The sequence below is a fragment of the Enhydra lutris genome, unplaced genomic scaffold, assembly GCF_002288905.1.
Source record: "Enhydra lutris kenyoni isolate GAN:26980312 unplaced genomic scaffold, ASM228890v2 scaffoldscaffold1, whole genome shotgun sequence".
In the NCBI taxonomy this organism is placed as follows: domain Eukaryota; kingdom Metazoa; phylum Chordata; class Mammalia; order Carnivora; family Mustelidae; genus Enhydra; species Enhydra lutris.
The window spans coordinates 28,414,502-28,422,355 of record NW_019154085.1 but is presented as its reverse complement, the minus strand read 5'-3'; the positions used below and the strand labels follow the sequence as shown (position 1 = coordinate 28,422,355).

At 48.9% G+C, this 7,854-nt stretch overlaps 1 protein-coding gene across 1 annotated transcript in view; it reads right to left on the bottom strand.

Annotated features, from left to right (window-relative positions):
• The window catches only part of LOC111145052 (C-X-C motif chemokine receptor 2), a 5,578-nt gene extending 1,830 nt beyond the window's left edge, over positions 1-3,748 (bottom strand). Inside the window, exon 1 of the mRNA XM_022499669.1 lies at positions 3,690-3,748. The gene's annotated coding sequence lies outside the window, so the exon portion shown is untranslated. The remainder of the gene's footprint in view (positions 1-3,689) is intronic.
• Positions 3,749-7,854: the final 4,106 nt, after the last annotated feature.

Below are 7,854 nucleotides of genomic sequence, written 5' to 3'. Positions count from 1 at the left end.
AGAGGGGGAAGCAGGCTCCCTGCTGAACAGAGAGCCCGATGTGGGGCTTGATCCCAGGACCCTGAGATTGTGACCTGAGCTGAAGGCAGAGGCTTTAACCCACTGAGCCACCCGGGTGCCCCTAGAAGAAAGCTCATCTACAGCCCAGCATTTTAATTTCAGGATGCAGGAGACCTGCTGTGGGAATATTTGTGCAGTTTGAAAAAAGTATATTAAAAATCCTAAGCAGGTGGCTGACTGATTCTCTAAGCGGGTGAAATGTGACAGACTGTCACAGCCGTGGACTGCCACGTGGAAGTGAGCAGAGAAATCCAGAGTGCTCCCAGCAATGGGAGAGGCAGTGGGAAGCAGAGAAGACAGGTTGAGACAGGTGCAGGCAGTGGCACCTGTGCCCTATCAGGAGGTGCAGACGGGTGGAGACACACTATCCTTGTTTTGGTGGCTTTTCCATTCTGGTGGGGACACTTTCTGTCCTGCCAGTGAGTGCCTTCATCCATCCCTGACTCCCCAGCACCTCCAGACGAAGTCCAGGTAAACCCGCTTCTGTTGGCTCTGCCCTTGTTTTGGGGATAACCCAAAGCTTGCTTTCGGGGGAAGCTGCAGTCACTCTGAAATTTTACTCAGTTTTCAAAGAGGATGTAAATGAAAGTAAACCAGCTCCCAAGTGAGTTCCTTGTGAACCACAAGATGCATCAGTACTCTGCCATTTCTTTATGACAAGGTATGACCGTCCTGGGACCATACGCAAGGAGGTAACCCACCTCAAAATGGAACCAGCGTTAAAGAGAAAAACACAAAATACTAAGGCTCCAGAATTATTTCAATACTCCATAGGATCATCATAAAACAAGAGGAACAGTAACGCTGTTGACGAGGATGTGGGGAATGGGACCCTTCATATATTGCTCGTGGAGATGCGCCAGTGGAGCGGCTGCTTTGAATAGTTTGGCAGTTGTTCAAAACGTCGAACATAGTTACCAATGATCCAGCAATTTCACTTCTAGATACGCGCCCAAGAGAATGGAAAACCTATGTCCCCCCAAAAACTTGTACACAAATGTTCACAGCAGCGTGACAGCCGAACAGTGGGAACAATTCAAATGTGCATCAACCGATAAATGGAGAAACTAACGGAGGTGCACACAGACCATAGGCTGTTATCCAACCAACAACAGGAATAAAGGACTGACATCTGCTGCGACGTGGATGAACCATGAAAACGTTATTCCAGGCCAAAAATAAAAAAAAGCCTGACATAAAAGGCTTCATACTGTACGAGTCCATGTATGCTAAATGTACAGGAGAGGCAAATCAGTAGAGACAGAAAGTAGATCTGGGTTGCCAGGTGCTAGAGGGAGGGGTTTCTTTCCAGGCTGATGAAAGTGTTCAGGAATTAGACAGTGGGAGGACTGTATAGCTTCACGCAAATACTAGGAACCACTAGTTGTACCCTGTGAATGGGTGACTTTTACAGAGTGAGAATTCCATCTCAATTAGAAAAAAATTAACCAAAGGGGGAACACCTTTGAGAAGCAAACACAGGTAGTAAAACAACCACATCAACAATGAAACTTTCGAGAAGCTTTTCTCTTTAGCAGAGGGAGGTCTGTTACTCTCAATCATATAGAGCAAAGAAGAAAGCCGAATAGGGTTAAGAGAAACTGGAAAAGCAATGCCCTTTCCCCTGGAGTGACGGAATTCTTAGTTTAGGTGATTGTGGCCAGTGAAATCAGCTTCTCAGCCCACGGAGACCATAGAGCAGACTCAGTCTGTGAACCTAGAAAGATCTGATGCATTTGGGGAATGTCTAGCCAGGGAGATAAGGTAATAATGGGAAAGGCCACCATACAACTCAGCCAGTGTTGCTGGCGAGACCTGTGACAAGTCACTAGTTCTGCCAGCCCACGGTCAAGAGGATGTTTATCCCAGGGTTATGTCCAATGAAGTCACAAGGTCAAGAATGGGTCACCTCGGGGCACCTGGGTGGCTCAGTGGGTTAAAGCCTCTGCCTTTGGCTCAGGTCATGATCCCAATCAAGCCCCGCATCGGGCTCTCTGCTCAGCAAGGAGCCTGCTTCCTTTCCTTCTCTCTCTGCCTGCCTCTCTGCCTACTTATGATCTCTGTCTGTCAAATAAATAAATAAAAATATTAAAAAAAAAAAGAATGGGTCACCTCTGCGAACAGATGATCAGAGATGCTCTCAAGGGAAGAAATGACCTAGAGAAGGCCCACTTTTAGCAGAGCATAATGGGACAGAGAGCTTGTGCCCATAGAGGAGAGGCCCGTATTTAGGAACACTGACCGTGAGAAGGCAGGGCCAGGGTGGAAGCAGAAACTGCCCTATCGGGAGACAACAACAGCCAAGCATACTTCACTGGTAAGTCCTCATTCTAAATAAGCCAGTGCTCAGCTGTGTGGGGGAGGGGTTGGAGATACACAGGGGAGCTCCCACTCCCAGACATGAAAGATCTGCTTGAGGGTCCAGAGGGAGACCCTGAAAGTCAGGACAGGAGGTGGAGAATTCAGGCAAGAGAAGCAGGACAGGGCAGTGACCTCCAGCCACTGGGGAGACAATGCTTTGTGGATGCTTGTGGGTTTTTCAGTTTACCAGTCTCTAGGGAGGATGTGTTGACAGTCAAAGGGAGAAACTAAGGGAAAGGAGTTGACCTGTCTGAGGTCTGCTTTGTGCCTCGGGGGTACATGACCTCCCTGGAGTGTTACGGATAGGTATGATTAGTCCTGACTACAGATGAGAAGATAGCACAGAGGGGCCCTGACTACAGATGAGAAGACAGGCACAGAGGGGCTCAAACATCAGCCCATGGTCACAGAGCCTACAAATGCTGCAGCCTGGATTCCATGTAGGTGTGGATTAACTTACAGTCTACAGACCTGCTTTTTAAAAAAAAAAAAAAAATCATACCTCCTATATTAAATATTTTTGAAATATATTTGTAAGTTAAGTTTTCAAGATCTCATGAAGTCAGACTGCATACAGTTTACTCCTATTGTTTGATATTTTGTGCGTTGTTTTCTTATCTATTCAGTAGGGCTAGAACGAAAGAAATAGTCCTTGCAAGAATGATAAACAAAACACCCTTAAATTGGCTGACTCCCACCGACCTCCTGGTCATGTTCTCAGTGAACAAGCGGGAGATTCCCTCATTGAGTGAAATGGCAGGACCCTAATGACTCATGGTCATTCAGAAACTCCATGGATGGGATGATTCTAATTCATTTTTATAAAAATGCTAAACAACGGAGACATACAAGATCCCAAACATTGAAGGCAATCTTTTCAATCACGATAGAAAATTCAGGAATTTTAAAACAATTCTAGTATGCTTTCTCTCTATAAATATAATCCACAATATTTGCATTTAATATAGGGGAAGGGGGGCTGGACGATGTCTGGCCCTTCCTTGGACCCAATCCTAGTCAAAGCAGGGGAGCTGGCTGAGTCAGGAAGGGAAGCGGCTGGGCAGAGAGTTGCCCTAAGTGGTTGTTGGAGAGAGGAGTAAGGAAGAGGGGCAGGAGCTTTCCCTTTGGGGATCTAGGGAGGCCTTAAGAGGAAAGAAGCCCACCCCGGGGTGGGGAGAGATGTCTGGGGTCATTGGGGGCTGGGTGTCAAGGGGGTCAGAGAACAGAGACATTCTGGAAGGTGAGAAAGGGGGTGTTCCAAGACTTACCAGGAGTCTGGGCCTTTCACCTGTGGGACCCGTCCAGGAGGGCAGATGTGTCTGACTGACAGGGCGGTGGTGGTGAGAAGAGAGTGGAGGAAGTGAGTGGTGGATTACATTGCTCAACTCAAGGGTGGAGTCCTCAGGCTGCTGGATGCTTTTGATAACTTGAATAATTAATTCTCAGGTCAGCTCTTGGATGGCGAGTTATTTTCTGACCTGGTAGAGTTTCATATTGGCAAGGGACCTGTGGTGTTTTCTAGTCAATCTTTCCATTTCACAGAGGAGCAAACTGAGGCCCATGCAAAGGCAATGGTTTGCCCAGGACGGCATGGATTTCTCTCATTTTAGCCCTGGTCTCAGCAGACCCTGGCTCTTTCAGCAGCCTTGTCTGACTGTCCCCATACCCTAGCTGCCTCGGGCTGCCCCCTGTTCGGGAGCCCCCAGCCCTCCTGCTCTTGAACCGTTCTCCCATCTCAAAGGAGAGCAGCTCATGAAGATGAGAGAGATGGAACTTGAGCTTCTGGTGATCCTGGACCTAATGCCTCCTGTCCCCACCCCATGAACCACCAGAGCCCTTTCTTGGTCTGTACACTTGGGATTGGGTGTGTGTGGCTGGCCACTTTTGGAGCCAAGACCATCTCATTTGGAAAGAAAGGCTTTTTGCAAAAATTCACATCTTATCCAAGTCCGAACACATTTTGAAAGCAGAGTTGAGTGACACTGAGAATGTACATTTGTTATTAATTACCGTGGAAAGGATAAATACAGGCAGAACAGTGAACACTGATTCACGGCTCCCTCCCAAGCTCCCCCTCCCCCCAGCAAACCGTGCCTCCAGCCCCTCCACTATGCCTCTTGCCCCTGCATCCCAGGACCCGCGGAGCGCTCGCTCGAAGCCTGCAACAAACTTGCTTACCCCTAGGAAAGAATCTTCGAGTCCTAACTGTTTAGCAAACATTCTTTGTCACTTCTCTCTTTCCCATGCTGGAGAAGAATGCAGTGACTCCTGGCCCAGTGATGCTAAAACCAGGCAGAGGCTTGTTATGCACGGAGAGAGGCACAGGAAGGCAGTGGTTAGAGACTGAGTGAGCCCAGCAACTCGGGGCCAGTGACTTTCCCTTTCCGAGTCTTGGTTTACTCATCTGTAAAATGAGGCCAGTGATAGCATCTAACCCGCTGGGCTGTGCTGAGACTCAAACGAGGGATTACCCGTAAAGCACTTAAGACATACAGCAAGCCTGATATTAGCGTTTGTTAGGGCGATCTTCGTCTCTGGAACAGTTTATCAACTAGTGCCGTGACTGTCTGTCCCAGTACACCCGCCCCAGGGAAGGAAAAGCAGTGGGTCTGCTTTCCGGGCAGACTTTGATGTACAGCCCCATCGGCTCTGGCCTGGATAACAAGAGTCACGTGAGCTCTAGTGTTGGGTCCCTGCTAAGGTCCAGCTTCTGGGAAAAGTGCTTTTCGGAACTTGTGCATTGAGGGGCACTTGGCTGGCTCAGTCGGGGGAGGACGCAACAACTCTTGATCTTGGGGTCTGGAGCCCCACCCTGGGTATAGAGATCAGTTAAAAATACGATCTTGATGGGGTGCCTGGGTGGCTCAGTGAGTTAAAGCCTCTGCCTTCGGCTCAGGTCATGATCCCAGGGTCCTGGGATCGAGCCCCAAATGGGGCTCTCTGCTCAGTGGGGAGCCTGCTTCCTCCTCTCTCTGTCTCTGCCTGCCTCTCTGCCTACTTGTGATCTCTGTCTGTCAAATAAAAAAAAAATCTTAAAAAAAAATAACAATCTTGAACAAAAAGAATTGGTACATATTTAATCCTCATAACAAAGGCGTGAAGTGTGCACTTTCTGAATGAGGAAACCAGACTCTGGGAGTTAAGCAACCTCATCAGAGTGACACAGGGAACTGGCGTTTAAACAGTTTTTAAGAAATGTTTTTACCTGACTTCAAACTCTGTATTCTGTCCACTGTAACAAGGGGCTGGAGCCTAGTTTCAGCTTTCCGAGCTCGGTTAGGAACCTTTCAGTCCCAGACAACGGAATAAAAAGGTGTAGAAAGAGGAGCCCAGATTTGACATCCCCCCCCCACCGGCCCGCTTCTTGATATTCATTAGGTTGGTCTGGCACCTGCACGTGGATGGTGGGGTGAGTAGAATGGGCTGATTCTGTTGCTGGTGGTCAAGATGAGCTCGGACTAGTCAATTCTCGCTGGGCCTTGATGCAGTCTGCTGGAAAATGAGGCGATCGTTCTAGATCTGTATTGTCCAGCACGATAGCTACTGGATATACATAGCTACTGAAATTGAGTTGAAAGAGAACGAAAAATGTAGTTCCTTAGTCATACCGGCTGCCTTTCAAGGGTTCAAGGCTCGCACATGACAAGTGGCTACCATATTGGACAGTGCTGATATAGAACACCCCCGGGACTGCAGAAAGTTCTTTTGGGCCACACTGTCCAGGTGAATATGTCTTTCTCTTTAGCTCTATGTTCCTGCTCCTGCAGTCCAACCCATCAGTTCTCAGGGGACTCAGAGAGGAGAGTGAAGTTCCACCAGACACGAGTCCCTGGCGGCCCTTGCTCGGAACAGCTCACTTACCTGGTATTTGCCACGACAGTTGCTGTCGTCGTAGGAGTGGCTCCTGATCTCCTCCGTGGCTAGGGGCTTGGGAGCAGTCAGCACTGTTTGGCAGGAAAAAAAGTGAAGCAGCTTTAGAGGGAAACGTCTGACCTGGGGTCACCAGGGTGAATTCCAGGAGGCCCACCAGGGGGAGGCGTCCCCTCAGAGGAGCAATGAGGTTGGTCCTAGGACTCTGACTCCAGGCCAGAGATCTGCCTGGAGATTCTGTGGTGAGCACTGGGCATTTTCACACCTACCTGTCTGAGGCTTTCTGGAGGAGCCTGCCAGGCTAAGGAGAGACTGAGCCTGCTCAGGCTGTCTCTGAGCGTTTCCAACCTGCACGTCCTTCTTTACAAGGAAGATGCAGGCAACCCCAGCCCTTGGGGAACAGACTTGCCTGCACTTGTTACACACTTTCTTCCTTCCTTCTAGGGTCAGCGTGAGAAGCATCCCTTCTTCTCTTTCCGGTGAATTCCTGCCCCGGCTGTGGGACACCCTGCCTCTCGCGTCCTTGAGGGGTCTGCCTCCTGGCCCTTCTGCCCCATCCGCCATCTCTTTCCTTGAGTTGGCTCATGTCTCTGTCACCCACCCTCTGTCGTAGGACCCCTCCAGCTACTGTGCCCCCAGCGCTCTGCTCACGGTGGACTTCTAGAGAAAGTGGCTACTTCCCCCTCGCCTCCTCTCCTTCACTGCTCAGCCCACTGCTGCTAGCTCCCTTCCCATCCCTCTGCTGAAACAGCTCTTGCCAACACTACCAACGACCTCAGGCCACGACGTCCAATAAGCCCCTTTCTTAAATATATCTGCTGCTGAAGCAAGCACGCCCATTTCTTAAATAAAGCGGTTTTACGGTTATAACAACAAAGCCTGCATACTGTAAAGAATAGAGGGACCACCAAAAGATCTGAAGTCGAACTGGAAGGACTGCTTTCTGTCCTTAGATTCACACAGATCTTGTGTCCATCTTTCCAGACTTTTCCACACATGCATGTATGGACATGCTTTCCTTCTTCTTCTTCCGAAAACAAATGATATGGGACTAATGATGTCATTCTGCACTTCACCATGCTGTCATGGGCTGCACATAGGTCCACCTTTCTTTTTTCCCTGACAACATACTAGTCCATGGGGTGGATGTATCATGATTGATCAGATAATTGCCTTGTGGATGAATATTTAAGACTTGCTACGAGCATCTTTGGATGTACGTCTCTGGGAATTTGTATGATGGTTTGTGTGGCTTAAGTGTAATTTTGCTGGGTCATATTGGTGCCCATTTAAATTTTGATAAGGCTGTATCTGCTAATGGTGACTACATGTATTGTGGTGGCGTAATGTATGGAACTGTCCGGTCACTGTGTTATACACCTGAAATTAATATAACATTGTGTATCCACTATGCTTCCATACGAAAAGCACCTGGGTGGCTCAGTGGTTAAGCATCTGCCTTTGGCTCAGGTCATGATCCCAGGGTCCTGGGATCAAGCCCTGCATTGGGCTCTCTGCTCGGCGGGAGGCCTGCTTCTCCCTCTCCCACTCCCCCTGCTTGTG